Below are 19,750 nucleotides of genomic sequence, written 5' to 3'. Positions count from 1 at the left end.
GGAAGTAAAGGGAGGGGGGGGGGTGCTGTGATCTGTGTATCTGTGGTTGCGCAACCTGTTTATTTGCCTTGTTTGATGCATTATATATTGTGGCTTTTTCTTAGGTACGTAGATTTATTGGAAACTTATACGTATATTTAAACATCATGTTGCGAGGTTTTGTGTATATGCGCAGTGAACTTTGTTTCCAGTGACAATTTTTTGCCCTGTATCAAGCTGTATCTTCACATTTGTATATTCTATTGTATCTTCGCATTTCTAATGTACGAAGGCGAGTCAAATGGAAGTGAGACAACCCGCGCCGCGCAATAATGGTTCCGTTCATTATTTTCGAGGCATGCGCGTAGCACATACGCATCTCATTTACAAGTGACATGCAGAGGTGAGGCTAAATGTTCTTTAATGCTCTCATACACTGGGTTGAACATGATTGAGTGACATAATGGACCCTCCAAAAGTTGAACAGCTCTGTGTCGTGAGGTTTTTGACAAATGAAAATGTTTCCCAAAAAGAAAGTATTCACCGTATGGCTGCCGTATGCCTGGAAGATTGCGTTTCATTGGCCACTGTGAAGCGTTGTAGCAAACTGTTCAAAGAAGGACATGAAAGTCACAAAGACGATTCATGCCTGGGCCAAAGCCACTGTGCAATCACCCTCAACACAATTGAAAAGGCCGTGGTCGCTCAGTGGCTATGGTGTTGGGCTGCTGAACATGCGCTCGCGCGATCGAATCCCGCTCACCGCGGCTGCATTTTGATGGAGGCGAAAACACCCGTCTACTTAGATTTAAGTGCACGTCAAAGAACCCCACATGAGGGTGACGACTTTTTGTCTGCAATTGTGACCGGGAATGACTCATGGTGCCGCTACTACTAGCCTGAAACACTACGGCAAAGCTTACAGTGAAAACATTTGAATTCACCACTTCCAAGGAAAACAAAGGCCGTTATTTCTGCCGGAAAAGTGTTGACTTCTTTTTAGATCGTTTGGGGCCATTATTGATCGAATTTTCTAAACCTGGAGAGACTCTAAATCGTTTCAGATATTGTGAAAGGTCGGATCGGCTGCGTGTCGCAATCAAGAACAAACGACGTGGAAAATTGAGCATTGGGAACATCTTCCTTCACGACGTTGCCCGTTCCCACGTCGCTGATGTGGTTAATACAAAACTGGCAAAGTTAAAGTGGGAAATGCTGCAACATCCCCCATGCAGCCCAGACCTGTTGCCTTGCGTCTTCCACATTTGGTGAAATTTGAAAAAAAAAAACTGCTCAAGGGAACCAGATTCGTGTCGGAAGATGACGTGTAGTCATTTACAGATTTTTGAGGCAGCAACCCAAGGAGTCTTATGAGACGGGAATTACGCGACTCGTTAGTAGGACAAGTGTCTAAATACTCATGGTGACTACTTTTAAATAAAGTACCCCGTTTGTCATATATTCGCATTGGCTCACTTTCATTTGGCTCTCCCTCGTATATTTTGCAGAACTCCTGCTTTTTATATGTGCTCTGTGTTGCGGCTATAATTTCGGAGCAATTACTCGCAATACACAACCGGTGACAGCTGCTCCTGCGCAATACATTCGAACAAAGGAAACCGTCATTTAGATTTTCCCCTGGTCGCTGAATATGTACGAAAATGTAAACATATATATATATATATATATATATATATATATATATATATATATATATATATATATATATATATATATATATATATATATTGTTCCCTCGACTAGTTCTATTAGGAGGAGGCCGAGCTGCAAAGTGAGCCCCCCACGAACGAAATTTCTGGCTACGCCACTGGTCACGACACTAATGATAAGTGTGGCATCCGATGTGGCAGTTGATCGAGATAATCCGATTCGCGGAACGTTCGAAGCATCTGCATTTGAGGAATGCAAAAGTGGTCGTCTAACTTGGTGCGCACGAGGAATCCCCGCGTGATCAAGTTCAAATTATAGAGCCAGCCATTGTACAGGATCTCTCATAGCCCCTGTGGCTGTGTGGCCAGGGACGTTAAACACATTAACGAGTTAATGTATCGGCCATGTATTCTTTTCGCGTTCTTTATTGCGCCTCCACAGGGACGTATCCATCACTGTATCCATCCGTGAGTCTAAATAGCTTGACAATTTTCTTCAATGTTGTCTGCAAGCTGTCGTGGTACGACGTCTCGTAGAGCAGGAAGCATTGCCGATATTGGCCCTACTTTCGGGCAACTTATAGCCAACGTGAAAGCACGCATCGAGCAGTCTTCCTCACTAAAGCTCGGGTGTTTCCCATTTTACACCGCAACCTCGGCATTTTCCTTTCTCACCAGGCCTGTAGGTTAATGTAAGCGCTTTAAGGGTTTGTTACATCTATTGTGGTTATCATCCAAAATCGCTCACTTATATCGGTCACAATACGACGGCACGTAACACGGGAACAGGCGAGCCAGAAACCATCGCGAATCCGTTGGACCCACGGTGGACCACGTCGGCCGAACGTTAGGCCTACATTGGTTCCGATTCTTAAAAGCTCTCAAGGACTCGAAAGTTCGGGAGCTAGATAGCTGTGCAGTGGGAAAGCGCACTTTCTCCTCCGCCGGCGCGACGGAGCAGATGCGCAACAAAATGCTGGGCCGCAGGTGTCCCGAAGATTAGCGCGCGTCCACAATGTGAAGGGTGCTCGGAGGCAGGTGGACGCTGATTCCGAGCGTGCGCGCACGATGGTCTACACGAAGGAAGCTGTCGCGTCACGCCGCTCGCGCGATGCCCAAGGCTCACACACACTCGCCTTGCTCGCTCCTCCTCGTGACAGGTGTGTCCTTTGTTTCTCGTTGCGTAGCCTAGCAGCTTCGTGCTGGCGGCCTAATTGTTTGTCTCTCGGAAGAAGGGGGTTGGAGGGGGTGGGGGGAGCGGTGAGCTCGCGTCGACCGTCCGCATCACGCCCGCTCTTCCCTTTCTATCTCTATATCTCTCTCTCCCTCTCTCATTTCCCCTTCTATCCTCCGCAAACTTCGACTCAGCGCACTCCCCTCTCCGCATCTCTCTCTCTCTCTCATTCCCCCTTCGGTCCTCTCGCAAACTTCGACTCGAGCAGACACCGCTGTCGTCGCCAGCGGAAGAGTACACGCGACGACAGCGAACGGGCGTATTGCACGGTGATTGCGCGACGCGCGACACCCGATCGAACCGTCGTTTTTGCGAGCTCGAATTCTTCGTCATTCTCGTCGCGCGCCGAGAGCGCCGCCTGTGCTCGGCAGCGCGCGCTACTGGAGTGCTGTGGAACGTCGCAGCGCGCGCAGTGGTTGACGACGAATTGGAATCTGCGGGCTGTTCTCACGCCGGCGTACGTGGGACCGTTTCTGTGTATACACCGCCGGTGTGCACTTGCCGTCTGGAAGACGTGGATTCTGGCTCGTCTGTTCTTGCAGAAGTGTTGCGAATTATTCGTTCGTGGCGCGGGTTTCGAGTCGGTGTAAGTGGTCAGTACAATAGGCTCGCGGACCCCTATCTCCCTGTTCGTACGTCTGTGTGAGAGCGCCGAGAAAAAGAGAAAGATGAACTGTTAACCAGGCTCGACGCCTTGCACGACTGGAGAAATGCAAGTGTAAAGCAAGAAGCCGCGGCCTTCGTGGTATGTGCCGTTTCCTGCTTCGCTTATTGAACTAGTCGTTACCATGTCTGTTTAGAATTTGTTGCTCAGTAGAACAAATTCATGGTTCCTAACAAAAATTACTAAAAGGTACTGTGGCACGTGGTGGGTATACAGAAGCTGCTAGTATATATATTCTGGTTAAGAAGCGAATGTAGGGAGTGTTGATTAGTGCATTGATTTGCCTCATCTTCGTCCTTCTTGCTTCAGAAGGCTTTGTGAGTTGGCAAATTATTGTTCTCAACAAAATATTGCGCTGGAAATGCGAAAATTTCCGATTATTACGCGTGGGCGCACATACCAATTACCTTCCTGTGTTTGAAAAACTGAGTGCTTGGAAGTTTTTAAAATATAAAGCGTATTAAAATGCCGCAAGGACATTTTAAGCCACAAGCGCGAAGATTAGACAGATTCATATGCTAATTCCCGTGGTAGTTGAACGATCACAACTCCGGTTTTTTACAGTAATTTTCGTAGGGAACTCTGTTTGCCAGTACTCCATGAGGCCGCTTTAGTTAATCTATCTTACGAAGTTTTCATTCAAGGCAGCCAAACAAAGTTGTGCGATCGTGCGAAACCTTCACGAGTCGTTTTCCTTTCCTGTGTGCACCCTCTGACAAGTGAAGCAATGCGAACACGTTACGCTGACTCTCTACGTGCATCTTCAGGAACTTTATAAGCACTTTGTTTTTGTTTTCTAATAATTAAACATCTGCGCGACTATCGTGGCTCACGATAGTCGTTACGGCGACGTTTTTCGATGTGATGTCATAACGTGAAGCTTTCTTTGCCTGCGAGTCATAATTGCAACGAAGAAATTGACCCACAGACTTCACTTTTCTGAAAGATAACCCTACAGCTTGCAAGAAAGCTAATATATACTTGTTGATTTCCCCTTTTTTTTTTTACTTGGGACGCTGTTTTCGGCTTGTCTGGTAGGTGAATCAGACAAGAGAGTTTATGCTTGTCTTTTGATGTTTATCTTGCATCCCCTTTCCCCTCTATGCAGCGTAGCGTGTTTGTGGTCGTATCAGCAGGCCGGCAACAATCTCTGCTTCCAATTAGGACTCTCTCTCTCTCTCTTTCTCTGCGCTTCGTGCGGTACCTCTGCACATGCGCTGCTTAATATACGCGGTGCGCCAACATCAAACTGAACATCGAATTGGAATTCGCTTCTTTTTTTCTTTTTAATTTTCTATTCTGTGCTCTCGAGCTGAAATGATAATAGTGCCACGGTGCAAATGCTTCGAACCGACAGCTGTGTTGCAGGACGGAAAAAAAGTAGCGTTCGAACTTCGTATATCACTGCACGAATAGTTCTTTAAGTACGGACTATAATGGTATACCGTTTCGTAGTGGTGCCCAAAGTATACATTTGTAACGGACCTGACGCCTGAAGGCTCATCTGTTGCCACTCATTTTGCTTGGGTTTGCGCGCAGTTTAATGCCCTGTGGTGCCTTATTCGAAACTTCTGCAGCGAGCGCGCCCGCATCCCGCAAAAAGAAAAAAAAAAGTAGATGCTGTGACATCATCTGCGACGTGTCTCACCCGTTGGACCGCGGAGTGCACGGCACCTTGGAGGTAGTCACATGGTCGCCCTCCGCATTGTCGTCGCGTGATTGAATCGTTCCTTTTGCTTGCTTATTCAAGCTTGGTGCAAAACAGACTAGGACGAGTGAAACTACAACCTCAATGACGCTTAGTTCGAACACGCCTTAAGTGACTTTTATGGCTCCTTCTTGAAAGAGTGCTGGTGATTACTATTTGGGTTTCTCCGGATGTTCTACTATAGCTTAATGAGCTTTCTTTCAAAAGCAATGTTTCTTACTCCTTACAGCCCGTGTTTGTTGGCTTAAACCGCGAGAAATTTGTTTTCGTTGTTCGGGTGATGGGATCTGTACACGTATGCCTGTTCGTTCGCATTTGTACTACGCTTCATTTTTCTTTTTTTTTTCAGTCAGCATAAACAACCAACTAACAGCCTATGCAGCAACACGTTTTACCCAAGCTCTCTCATCGCTTAGTCTTCCTCTTAAAGTGACTATAAATGAACAGACTGTCTCGTTTAACGTATACGCTGCTTCGCATATGCTCTCTAGAAGACTACGCCCTGTAGATTATGCAGTGGGACGCACTTTCTCGAGATCGATGCGGGTATATCGACTACTCGGCTGAGGCGTGGCTCTTGGGGGGATTAAGAGTGGGTGTGCCTCCCCCCCTCCCTCGTATGGCCTGCGGAGCTTCGTAGAAGTCTTCTAACAGCGATCATTGACCTTCTGCTGCGGTTGTGTTCGAGGAAACCGTACAACCATTGAACGATGGCGCCTCGGTTCTTACCTCTGGAAACCGCACGCTTTCGGAGATCTCAGCTTATACACCGTTCAGCTCAACTGCGATGTATGCCAGACTTTTGGTTTAAAAAGAAAAGAGGGAGAGAGAGAGTTCAATGCGCAAGTCAGGTCGTCCGTCAGAACGCACCTATAGAACGTTAGGATGGATAGTTGGGCGTGTTGGTTAAGCATGATCTGAAGTGAAGGCGCTAAAATGACGGAGGTCGAAGAAGAAACACACACACACACACAGGGCGCCTGTGTGTCGAAGATTGACAATCCGCGTTTGCTTGTTTTGTTATACCGAGGCCTGTGTTGATGTTCAGTGTAAATGTTTACTGTATTTGTGAGTGTAAGGCAGATTCGGTCGATGCTTTTCTTTTTAAATGTTTCCATTTATATACTTATATACACGTCGTTTTCAAAACACACTCAAAACCTTTGGCCTTATAACGCCGGGTAATTTGCCGAAACACGCATTCGGTAACTTTCCTTCTGCCCCGCCCTACTTATGTACGTGTACAGGAGGAGCCTGCCAGGATATAGGAACGGCTATGGGCGCCTTGTGTATATAGTTCGACGCGCGGTCTATATTTTCCACCCACCTCTTTGACAGCGGTCGCGTGGCGAGGAAGCGATAGAACAGCCATTTCCCAGGCCCCCCTAGATTTGTGTGTGTGTGTTTTTTTTTTCTGTTACTCCAAGTTCCTTAACCCATGCGTACACCTCGACGGGCGCTTGCTTCGTTCCAGATTGGAGGCGAAGCCGCGATGTTTCGCTCTTGAGCGCTCATCGGTCAATTGCTGTACGTACCGTTAGAGAGGAACGGCCGGCCGGCCTGGCGAATTTAGTCTATACCGCGTTGTCCGCCGCGCAGGTTGCAACGGGAGTTATTCTATATTATAGGCGGTGGCCGTATAAGCGCCTTCCCCGACTCTCAATCCGTTTTTTTTTTTTTTTGCGGTGCTCGAAACGCGTACGCGCGCCCAGCCGTATTCGTACGTACGTACGCGTGTGCGCGCCAGTCTTGTTGCGCGCCAATAATGGATCGGGCGCACTTGGCCCCGTGTACATAATACGCGCCGCGCCCGCGATTTGCCGCTCGTCCTGCAGCCGCCGCAAAAAAGAAAAAGAAAGAAAGAAAAGGGGGTCACCTGTCCAGGTACCAACCTCGCGTATCGTCGTTATTTGGGCGTCGGTGCGCTGATGTTTTAAGGGCGTATTCCAAACCAGCTGGGCGTGTGTCTCGATCGTGGCCTGTGTATCGCGATTTGTAGTTGTGTACTTCTCGCCGAAAGGGTTAGTAGGATCTGCAGGAACCCAAGGGCTAGACATGGTTGTTGGTAACAAGCAAATGAAGACAGCGAAAGCCAGTGGAAGCGTAGTGAAAAATGAACCGTGTTGTTGTTGTTGTTGTTGTTGTTGTTGTTGTTGTTGTTGAAGGCAGCGAAAGCCACTGGAAGGCATGGTGAAGAACGAACCGTGTTGTTGTTTTCGTCATTGTTGTTGTTGTTGTAACTTCAATGCGAAAATAATAAGGAAAAAGGGAAACGAAATTGAAAAGCGAAGACAACTTGCCGCCGGTATATAGGATCGAACCTTCAACCTCCACCGCCATGCACTATATGCCGCTTGGTCTACGGCGGCGTCTTTCCTCCAAACGTCCGACCACTTTCTAGGGTATTTGTGCACGTGTCTGCGAAACCTATAGCCCATTGGAACGTTATCCGGCGCCACTTGCGACCATGGTGACTGATGTGACTGATGTGGAACGTCCTTTCTGTGTCACGTATGCGTCAACTTGTAAAGTCGGTGACAACCTTAGAGTTACAAACAAGCTCCGCCCGCGATACATGCAGTGAGCTTACCCTTCACTTCCGAAAGAGAGCCGAACAGCTGAAGCCCGCTGACAAATTAATGACTTAATTTGCTCTGCTAAATGCATACGCTAGGCTATCTGCAAAAGAAGAGTCAGTTGTTGCAAGCTAGAATGTTACCTTTAGTTGAGCAGTGATATCGGGAGCTGCCATAAAATTTGCCTATGGGCAAGTTTCGTTCTGAAACTTGTTACACAACGACCCGTGTGTACAGAGAGAAACATAGTAAATTCAGGGTCGCGAGACCGCTTGACGTCAGGAAAGCAAGCGAACCTCATTGGCTGGCGCATCCCTGCAAATTGTGTTTGAGTTGGACAGCGTACGTACAACATTTTAATTCTTAGTTTCTCACCCACTACGTAGAGGAGCAGGCCACCGCGGCCCCCACCGAAAGGTCGCTCCGAGAGAAATGCTGTGGATGTATTTGGACCAGTCGGATAGCGTTTCAAAATCGCACTTACGTGCCCTTTGTGGAAAAGAAGGAACCAGAAGAGAGAGAGAGAAAAAGAAGATTCTCCTGTTTCGATTTTCACGTCAACCACGGCGTCATTAACGGCGTCAGTGCTACTTCACAAATTGTGTTTTATATTTGGAACATTTCGGCGCCACAAGGTGGGCCCACCCGCCCTGCTATACTCACGTCTGCATTACCGTTGTTTCGTAGGTGGCAAAGCGTGTGCGGACAGCTAGAGTAGAACTTCCTATTAAGGAACGAACTTCTGCTTCCGACGCTGAATGGTTACAGTTAACACCGGTCTCTTCGACGATCACGAACACTCCGGGAACGTGCACATGTGTTCCAACATTTCTTTTTCTCGAATTTATTCACATATATCGCTGTGGCAATCGCCATCGGAGCTTTCATCATAGCTCGGCGATCTATTTTTAAAAAATCAATCAATCCAATCAATCAATCAATCAATCAATCAATCAATCAATCAATCAATCAATCATAATGGACGCGAGTAAATCGTCAAGTTTCCCGTTGTCGACACCGACGCTACAATCGTTTCACTTGCGCTTCGTCTTTTAAAAGTATCCGAGATACTTTCACTGATGACGGCCGGGTGATGCCGTGTCCAATATCCGTAGTTCTCCCCACGTCTTCCCCGTTTTGAGCAAGTGGTTCTCCCTCAAGAGCGATCTAAGGTGCACTTTTGAGAATGAGATTTGCCTTCCTTTTCTTTTTTTTTTTTAGAGCTATCGCTTAGAGCTGTGTATGCCGAACCGGACGGTGCCTCAATGTTTGCATCGGAGAACACGAAAACAACCTTGCAAGGGAGCAACAAGGAAGTCATTGTGGATGCACACCAGACTTTCGCGCATGTATCTATCGGAAGATATGCCTGCACGTTTACACCCCTTTGATAACGGAGCCACACGCGATTCACAAAGAAGGCAATACATGCCTAGGCACGGCTTCGATAGTTCTAAGAAAAAAAAATGAAAAAAAACTCTCATTCTTAGGAAGTACACCTTACACCGTTCCTGAGGCAGAACCACTTTTATAAAATCGATGATTCGCCCTTGTTCTGCACAAAATCTTTTCATCAAACATTTTATATCTTTGACGAGAGATTCGACGCATGCGGAGGGGGGTAGGGGGGGGGGGCATATTGCCTTGTCGCAATAGAGACACCGTTGTTGGTCAGCGCATGTGTTGTCGATCTTTCTTATGCCTCGTCTTGCGCGCTGTTCCCCTTTCCAAATGGAACACCAGCTGGACCAACGTCGATCCCTTACGCCTTGTGCAAAAAAGGAAAATACAACCTATACTGCAAACACTGACATATCTTCCTCCTCTTCGTACCTTTAACTCGACCTCTTATCTCTCGGACCCTAATTTAGATTGCGCTTTGGCCGCATTTTATTCTGTCACGACTATAGGATGAATGCGAACGGAAGTAAGTTGTAAGATGGCGCAGAAACGCGGTGCCTGGAGTTCCTTTTTACAACCACTCCGGTTGGCTGGGCCTTTTTTCCGAGAAGATAGTTGGTCGTCACGGGCCTGTGCGTCTTTTGGAGATAAGGCGAGAGCCGCTTACTGGACCTGGCCATCGGCACGAACGCTAGGGAAAGCCCAACACGCAGGTTCAAGCGGCTCGCGTTCACATATAGGGATGTGCTGTCGAAATATTTTTTGCGTATTTCCGCGTCGCAGTGCTCAGATAGGAGGGCGCGAATTCTTCCGATAACGATCACTAACATTGATGATTGTATTGCGCTTAGCGTATGCACCGATGGAAGAACTAAGGGACGAGCATAAAGGAACAAAGCGTGGACGAACAAAACGTACGCGTCCACGTTTTGCTTCTTTATGTTCGTTCATTAGTCCTTCCGTCAGGCGTAGCACTAAGCACAACACGATCATGAACGTACACCAACCATAGCCCCGTTCATTTATTTACTAAACAAACATGGTATTCCGCTGTACTACGAGGTGATAGCGATAGCCTCACTGTGTTCTGCTGACACCGTATACACTGTCTGCATCGCTTAACTTCGTTTCGGTTGTGGATATATGGTGTTGCGCTGCTAGGCGCGAGGTCGTGGTGGCCACATTTCGGTGCGGTTGAAATGCAGACTCCCGAGTACCGTACATTAGGTTACGCGTTAAAGAAGCACAGGTGGTCAGAATTAATCCGGAATTCCCCCACTGTATACGGCGTGCCTCGTAATCTAAATCGTGGTTCTGGCCCGTAAAACCATATAATTCAATGCAGTTTATTGCAACCCCAGAATTTAATTTTAATTAGAGTCGAAACGTATCGCGGTTCATTCGAATTTCTGGGTGATACGAATTTCGAAAAATGCTGGACCAAAACGCATTAAATGCGTTATGTTTTGGGATAACTGGAACGCTCGCTCTCCTGGACCGCGCCGGGTGATAAGTATTTCTCGGGGCGTACCGTAACGAAGTCCGGCTCACGACGACGAAGTTTCCCTGCTAAGGTGGCTGCTCACCGCTCCTGTGAAAAATCTCGCCTTCCGCGTAAATACGTTCCATACATCAAGAGATTGGACCCCAAGACATCTGAGGACGCCCCGGACGCTCATGCGCGGTCTGGTTTTCTCACATTCAGCGAATGTCACTCCATCGGCCCTGCAGCTGCATTGTACACCGGGACTAGGCCTAGTGCCTCCGGTGACGCGCTGGCGGCGGTAGATTCACCGGCGGCGCTCGTCACGACGGCGTTACCGGCCGCACAATTGACACCTGAGCCTGGATCCCAGCTCCTGGTTCCTGCTCCAAGTCCTTCGGCTACAGCCCACCCATCGCCTTCCCAAAATGCACATCAGACCGTGAGTGATCTGCCCACAGGGCGGAGCCCCGCGATGGCTTCCCAGACACCGATCGGGAATGGGGCTCCAGTTGTTGTGCATGACGAACCGAGTACCCCTATGGACTTGTCTTCTGCGCTACCATCTGTGGCGTCGGCACCCCGTGGTTCTCAGAAGCGTCCTTCGGAGCAATCTGCACCAGATTCGTGTTCGGCCAACAGCGGCTCCCAAGGCAAGCGTTCCTGTCTAACGACTGACCACCCAGTTGTGTCGACACCGAGCTCGGCTTGCTATAAAGCAACCATTAAGGCTCTGGCCCCAACAAGCCTCACGGAGATTCCGAACAGGATTATTCAGGCGAACCTAGACGCTTGTCTTGGCACCACAGGCTTCCGCGGCTTCGCGGGCCGGAAGAAGTCAAATACCATCGCTGTGTGGCTCCCGACATTGGCTGCTGTCGAGCGTTTGCAAACGCTTCAACGTCTCTCGATAACGAGCGAGGTCACCGTGCCGGTCCAGGTGTACCTGGTAGAGGGCTCGGATCTACAGCGCTGTGTCGTTTACAACGTTGACGTTGGCGAGGACCAGACTGCTCTCCAGCGTGAGCTCTACTGTCCTACTCACCGTGTCATTCAGGCGCGTTACATGGGAAAGGGGCGCTCTTGCATCGTCACCTTGCAGGGCCCACCAACTCCTCCAGCCCGCCTGTACTACTATGGCTGCATTCTACGACCTCGGCCATATAAACCCAGTGTCGTCTATTGTTACAACTGTTTCCGACCGGGCCACATGCGCCGCTCCTGTCCATTTACAGCGCCAGATGAAGCTGTATTAGCTGGCGCAGTGTCCTATCGATGTGGACTCTGCAAGACCGACGACCACGAGATCACTTCTCCAACTTGTCCCACAAAGCAAAAGGCCACTCAGAAGGTTCGTCGCGGGATCCCTAAGCAATGGCCTCAGCATGCTGCAACACAACCAGTGCCGACATCAAACAGGTTTGCGGCGCTCCAGTGGGATGACGACGACTGGCCAGAGCTTTCCGAGCCCGACCCGCCTGCACCCCATTCCCAACAGACTTACAGTGACAAAGTTCGCAGAGACCGCCGTCGCCCGCTGGTTATACAGAAGCAGAGCGGGCCGGAACATCCGCGTGATGATATGGCAGCAGTTGACAATCAAATTGCCCGCCTTTTAGCGGAGGTATCCAAGCTCCGACAGCACCGTGAGCTACTTGCGCGTCGGCGACGTTCAGTGGATTCTCACACCAATACAAGTATCGATTCCGCTGCATCATCGTCTCCGTCACGCCCTGCTGTATCGGTCGCAGAGTCTACCAGATCTCCAGCTCCGTTGCCGGATAACTCTACAACGTCCCTTTTGCGGTTCATGGTCAGCCAGTTATCCAACCTGACATCTGTGATTTTGCAACGCCTGGACTCGTAATCAAAATGGCGGGCACAGGTGTTTGTGGCGTGCTTCAGTGGAACTGTAGAGGGCTCTCCACGAAAGTGGGGGAGCTTAAATCCCGTCTACGTATGAACAAGCTGCAGGTGTGGGCCCTGTTACTACAGGAGACCAACGCCTTGCCTGCCATTCCGGGCTTCAGTGGATACGTGTCTCCTTCGATGAGTGACCGTCGCGTGCACACAGCTGCCCCTCCAGGAAAGGCGGCAGTGTATGTTGATACGCGCTATCCTCAGGTCTGCCTTTCTCTTGAAAACTGGTGTAACTCATATCAGGAGGTAGTGGCAGTAGCTGTGAAGTTACCCAAGACAACTGTTGTGGTAGTGTCATACTACATAAGACCAGCCGGTGGCTCTGCTTCAAGAATTAATCTGGGCTGGTTAGTGAATGTCCGTCGCCAATACCCAGCGTGTCCTATTTTAGTTGGTGGTGATTTTAACGCCCCTCACCCAGATTGGGGGTACCCTACTTCTAGCCCTCGAGGTAGACGTGTGCGGGACGCCTTCGCGGATGCGTTGTTTGTACTGCTGAACCATCCCGATTCAGCAACGCGAGCTGTGCCTCAAGCTCGACGTACAGCATACGCACCGGATCTTACGTGGTGGTCGGGTCCCGGCACTCCTACTTGGCACCTGGAGCCCGACTGCTGGGGTAGTGACCACCACCCTATCATCATCGGCCTTCATCCGTCGCAGGCCCGCCGATTGCGCCGCAAGTGTTCTGTGGTCAATTGGGACAAATTTCGCGCCGTTCTCCAAGACACCTCTGTGGACTCGTCATCACTACTTGTTGACCGCATACAAAGCGCGCTCAATGAAGCCACAACCATCAGCTGGGTAGACGTCAATCGACCGGCACCGGATATCGGCCTGCTCAACTTGTGGGCTGCTCGCACACAAGCTGAGCTGGCAGCATCCCGAGACCCCACTTCTGCACAAGCACGTACAAGGCTGAATTTCCTTACTGCTAAAGCCCGCAGATATGAACGCGACCTCTCGCGGAGGCACTGGCATACGTGGTGTGAACGGTTTTCCTCCAAGACATCGAATGCTTCTCTCTGGCGAACCTTCCGCGCCATGGAACACGGTGGTAGCCGTCCAGACGCGGCAGCCACAGCCTGCTTCGCTGCTGGCTTGTCGCCGGATGATTTCGCCAGAGAAGCAGCCCGGAGGTTCTTCCCGCAGTACGACGTGTTGCCTCAAACAGCCAATGGTGCTTCCTTGGCAGGCCTTCCGACACATATCGACAGGTTACCATCTACGGCAGACTCCGAGGGGACTGCAAGCTCTTTCACCATGCCTGAGTTGCTTGCAGCGATCGATGGTACCAGTCGCAAGACAGCACCAGGTCCAGACTCTATTACTTATGAGGCCTACAAGAACCTGAGCTCCGCTGTGCTGCCTCAACTCCTCGACACCATTAACAAGGTATGGCTAGATGGCGTTGTCCCTCCAGGCTGGAAGTCAGCTATTGTGATCCCGATTCCGAAACCAAGCAAGCCGCCGACTGACCTTGGCAACTTCCGACCCATTTCCCTAACGTCAACGTTGTGCAAGCTTGCTGAGAAAATGCTTGCCACACGAATGTCGTGGTGGCTAGAGCACCACGGTTTCTACCACCCTGCTCAAATTGGCTTCCGTCCATCCATAGGTACTGAAGATGGGCTGGCTGTCTTGGCATCCTCGGTTTTATCGTCAACTCGTAGCCACAGTGTCCGTACTGTCCTCGCTATGGACGTCGAAAAGGCGTATGATAACATCAGTCATGCTGCCATCTTGGCTTCAATTGACATGCTGCATTTTCCCCCCAGAGTACGGAATTTTGTCAAATCTTTCCTTGAAGACCGACATTTTGCAATTCGGCTCAGTGGTGACGCCGTCGGCTCATTTGTCCCTCTTCGTGGCGTACCCCAGGGATCTGTATTATCACCCACATTATTCAATATTGCTTTCATCCCGCTTGCATGGCGCTTACACGATGTACCCGACATAAAGTTCTTGTTGTACGCTGATGACATCACGGTATGGAGCACTCATCACGACCTGCTGACTCAAGCCGCTGTCCTTCAATCAGCTTTAGATATCACGGCGACTTACGCTTCTTCGGTCGGCCTTAGGCTTTCCGTCAGCAAATCTGCTTACATGTCAGTCGCCAATCGCTGGGGCCGGCGTAAACTCTCTGCAACACCCATTCGTCTTCATCTATCCGGAACCCCTCTTCAACAATGTTCAACTATAAAAATTCTGGGTCTGACGGTACACGAGTCGGGAACCGGAACTGCTTGGCTCTCCAGCGCTAAAAAGCAGGCAATTCAAACGTTGGGTCTGATTAGGCGCATTGCTCCTAAAATGGGCGGCGCCAGCTCATATGTTGCGCGACAATTGGTAAAGGCGGTAGTGCAACCACGCCTTATTTATCAAGCCCAATTCCAGCATTTGACGAGGGCACAATGGGATCGCCTTGAGGCTGTTAATCGCGAGGCAATGAGGGTCATCACTTGCCTTCCCCGAATCACCCCGATCGTGGCTCTCCAAGAAAATGCGCAGCTCAACACACTAGATGAGCTGGTGCAGCAGCGGCGTGATGCTCGCAGGCTTAAGGCCAGCCTTTCACGCGCAACGAGTGCTCTCAGGGCTTACGCTTTCTCGAACTCGCTTCTACCACCACCATCGCCAGTTCTTCCTCCCTGGAGTTTTGTACAGCTGAGTGACAACAAGCCAACTGATATACATCGCCCGACATCAACTCACGCGGCGGCATCGCTTCGTGACCGAATTGTAGATCAAGATGCCCACCTGCCGCTTGGCTCCATCGTCCTCTACGTTGATGCAAGCATTAAGGGCTGTGAAACAACCACTGCAATTTATTGCCCATGCGCACCTGCCCTTAATAAGACGACCCGGTTTCAAGTCCAAGAACCTCCTTCCTCCTTTTGTGCTGAGCTCCTTGCTGTCCGAGAAGCGTTGTGCTCTGTGGCCGCCTTTCCCTTGGTCCCCACGGCCCGCATCGTCATCCGCACTGATGCTCTCCAGGCGACGCGGCTTCTGCGACGCGTCAGTCGCAGCCCTGACATATGCCAACAGATCCATCTTCTGGCGGCACGCATCCCGCAGTCAATATCTGTCGAGTGGATCCCACGCGACCTTCTAAGCTTCCAAAGCCGTGCGGATTCTGCGACCCGTCTAACGACCTCTCCATCGTCACCGCCTCAACTCTTTCACCTAGATGATGCCACCCTCCTTTTAACAAGAAAGGAGCACCTCCGGCGCCGCACACGTGCTCTCATACCTCCGTGTGCGGTAAACCTTCCCCGCGGTCTTACCCGTGCAGAGGAGGTTGCGCTTCGGAGGATCCGGGTCGGGGTTGCCCTCACTCCTGCCGTGACTAGGAAGTGGCCGCACTTTCGCCAGCTATATCCTCGTCCTGAGTGCCCACTCTGCAAGTCGCCAAACGTTGAAGCCGACATCCACCACCTGCTGTGGGTTTGCCCTGCTCTGAAACCGACGAGGCTCCGGCACCTCGCAGCAGCGGGACTCTCGCCGCATAATCTGAGCCATTACACTGCTTGGACGCAGGGACCGCATTATCGATCCCTCTTGGACTTCATTAGGTCAGCAAATCTATTTTCATTCATTTAATCATCCTTGTTCACCCCCATCCCATACCCTTGTATGCCCTGAGGCATTTATCCTCGCATTAAAAAAAAAAAAGTCCGGCTCATTGATGGAGATTATTATTATTATTATTATTATTATTATTATTATTATTATTATTATTATTATTATTATAAGCCGGTATGAAATCATGCTCTTCCGTAATTCTGGTGAGTGTCGGCGCAGATGAATAGCTAGCGCTCAATGCGACGTGCATTGATTGATCGCTCGAATCCTAAATGAAGAAAAAAAAAACAAGTGAGGGCGAAGCTTTAAAGCGTGTCCCTTAGAAATATGAGGAAAGAAAGATCGGGAACGCCAATGAGCGCTAACTTCCTCAAACGAAAGCAATCGCCACAAGTGGACAAGAACGCTTCCTAATTCACCCTCGATGCCGTAATCGTAGTTTGCGACGGATCATACGAATTGCGGATTTTACGAATGTTTCCAGAGGTCCCGAGAAATTCGCATCAGGATTCCGCTTTATTTCCGTAGCATCCAACCGATCGATGCCTCGCCCACGTCGCGTTCAAAAAACGGGAAACCGGGAAGGAACGGCGCTGGTCGACGCTTATTAGGTCTTCGTTCTAGCACGCGCCGATCTCGGAGGCAACCGTCCGCCTTCGTTGTGCCACTAGTTGTTCGTTCTAGCACGCGCCGATCTCGGAGGCAACCGTCCACCTTCGTTATGCCACTAGATCTTCGTTCTAGCGCGCGCCGGCACGCAACGAAGGCACGCCGGGCACGCGTGACGCCTCTTTCCCGTTGCCGACGCGAAAACGCTCGCTTTGGCGATATCACTCTTTCTGCCGTCTCCCCGCGGCTGCTGCTGCTGCTGCTGTTGCTGCTGTTGCTGCTGTCCAGAGAAAACCGGTCGCCTTCTTTCTTTCTTCGCTGCTTATCTGGGGCCGGCCAACAACACGCCCGGGCGCTATTAGTAGGCATTGCCCGAACGCTTTGGCCTGGCGAAAAGAGAAAGCGGTGGCAAAGCCGGCTGGCTGGCCTGGCTGGCTGGAGGGGAAATTTAGCAATCGCACGCGCGCGCGCGCGCCAGAGGTATGGGACACGCCGCGGCATTGCAAGTGAAACGGCTGACGTGACGGATGGCGATGTTTCCAAGTTGGGGAAAGAGGAGGAGGGGGAAGGAGAAGAGGGGGAGGGAGAGTCGCGGCGTTTCGGTCTCGTCCGAGCAGTCTCGCTTGCTTGGCCGGCCGGCGAAGCAGCAGGCGTGCTCTGCGTGGACTCGAAAGAGAGCGTGTGTATGTTGCGCGCGTGGCGTGTTTGCACGTTCCCTGTTGTGCATGTCGTAAAAAAAAGTCGCTTCCTGCGCTTGGCTGGCTCTTCGTGTTATTCGAGCTTCCCACCGTTGGATCATCTCAAACTGCTCAGCTCCTGCGGAATACTCGTTGCGCCAATGGGTGAAAGAAACGTTCGAGAATGCCTTCCGAGTCGTCGTCGTCTTGGACCCGGCTTGCGCTATGTGCTGTACGTACAGAGCCGCGGCGTGAGTCACCTGAGAGCCGCTGCTAGCTTTTGCTTGCTTCTGTGGGAGTCTCGTTCGTTATCTGTTCCTCTTTGCGTATCTCTGTTCTCTCTGACTGTTTGCGGAGATTAGGGTCTGCCAAGAACGCGCAACGACACCGCCGAGAACGCAACCCCCCCCCCCCCCCCCCTCCCACTGTTGCGGAGAGGATCCTCTGTGCACAGCACGTGACGGAAGCGTACTTGTGTTCTCGCAGACTATCGGAGTGGCGGAACTGCCTGTGGGCTCGTTGATTCGTTAGCCTTGAGCTGCGGCAAAAGTGTTTTTGACGCTCCTTCGTCGGTGAGCTCGGAAATTCACCGTGCTCTGCGACAACGTCCGGAGTCGCGAACGTTGCAACGTCTGGGAGTGCGACCGGGTCCAGCCGAAGATTGGTACAGTGAATCTAGGAATGTTTTAAACCGAGTCTGTTCTCTGTTCGGTGTTCCTCGGTTTAGAAGAGGACGAGCCACCGCCAGCCGTAAGTGCATGCATCACGTGCCGGTTGGTGGTTGATTCTTCGAGTTCCACGTGACTGTGACGCGCGGGTGCTGTTTCTTTTTTTTTTTTTGCGGACACTGTTGAACGGAGCCAGCGGGGCCAGTTGCCGTGTTGGTGTCGAAAGAAAGGCTTTTTGGAACGTTGTACTTGTGCCACGTGACGCGAGCTGCTTTACGCGTGTGAAGCTATACAAGCCGTGAACCTTGAAAGTGATCGGAATGTAGCGACGGCGGGCCATAGTTCAAAACTTTCGAAGCGGCGGAGGCTTCGAGCCGGCCGGATTTTCGTTCTCAAGGTAAGTCTATACCTTTTAAAAGTGCAACAATACTTGATATTCTTGAAGGCCCACGCCAGTCAAACAGACGAGGAAAATTTGATGGTGCGGGAATCTGCGGTGATGATGGTCGCGCGAGCTCAGTGTAATTAAGTGCGCAGGATGTGGCTTCTGCGATACAGAACGAGACATGTGACATTGCTTCGTTTCCTTATTGCATTTGTGAGGGGCTGCGTAAGCTGTCGCCCGTGTGCGTATACACGACTGGCTTTCGGAGCGTCATTATTCCAAAGGGCATGCAAGGGACGTTATCAGCGATCTCGCTGCTACGGACAGCTAATTGTCACCGCGTTCGACAACACGAAAGTGATGGATGCCTCCTAACGTGCGTCAGTGTGTCGGTGATAGCAGTCGGGAAAAAGGAGGAATTGCTTTTACATCTTTTTACGTTGATTGTTTCATGCAAGCTGCTGTGCTTTCGTACTGAGGTGAGCGCTTCTTATAGGGAGGCTTCAATTTTTCGTTCCTGTAAAAATTGTGATGCGCGCTGTCCTGCGTGGTCGTTGATGCTATTTTCCCCGTTATTTGTTATTCTTTCTTTCTCTTTAAATAGTAACTCCAGTAACAATGAAAGTGGGCGAAGCATGCCCCCCCCCCCCCCCTCTCCCCGTCCAAGCTACGTTGGCACATTGCCGGCTGTATTGGTAGCACACTGATTGGAAACATCCAAACTGAATGAGTGTCCTTCGTAAACGCCAAGACTGGCTGTTAAAAAACTGAGTTTAATAGTTTGTTGCTCGGCTTTCCTGCACAACCCGTCTACACAAGAATAGCGAGAGTAGTCACGCGCAATGTGAACCGGAATGCGCATCACGTGATCCACTCGAACGTGGCAAGGACCCCCCAACTTTCGCTATGCAGCACGGAGCCTCGCTCACTTCGAGAGTGCGTATTTCTGTGGTTGCCTATAGGCTGTGCGGGGAAGCCAACTTCAGAATTTTGCGCTTTACACACCACACTCGCGATTACTACGCCAATGGTGATTATTATGCTCGCGTCATGATTATCACGTGGCGCTTACTCTGCCTGAGCCCTCCCACAGTTAACGTATTCTATTGCGGAGCAGCAGGGCTCTCAAAAATCCGAGTTTAATAGAGTAAGCAGTTACTTCCCCAAAAAGAGCTCGGCATGGACTCC

The 19,750-nt window shown here is 50.5% G+C and overlaps 1 protein-coding gene across 3 annotated transcripts in view; it reads left to right on the top strand.

The window, feature by feature from the left end:
- LOC135911608 (mucin-17-like) overlaps window positions 1–19,750 on the top strand; it is a 270,666-nt gene that overhangs the window by 209,248 nt on the left and 41,668 nt on the right. Inside the window, exon 1 of one of the 3 annotated variants that reach the window (XM_065443928.2) lies at window positions 3,477–3,628. The exons of 1 other annotated variant lie outside the window; for it this stretch is intronic. The gene's annotated coding sequence lies outside the window, so the exon portion shown is untranslated. Of the gene's footprint in view, window positions 1–3,476; window positions 3,629–17,954; window positions 18,575–19,750 lie in introns of those variants that run through there. One more of the 3 variants, XM_065443925.2, reaches the window with a different exon arrangement.

This window comes from Dermacentor albipictus, chromosome 5 (assembly GCF_038994185.2).
Source record: "Dermacentor albipictus isolate Rhodes 1998 colony chromosome 5, USDA_Dalb.pri_finalv2, whole genome shotgun sequence".
Classification (NCBI taxonomy): Eukaryota; Metazoa; Arthropoda; class Arachnida; order Ixodida; family Ixodidae; genus Dermacentor; species Dermacentor albipictus.
Note: the sequence above shows the minus strand (reverse complement) of the source record. Positions and strands in the feature narration are given on the sequence as shown.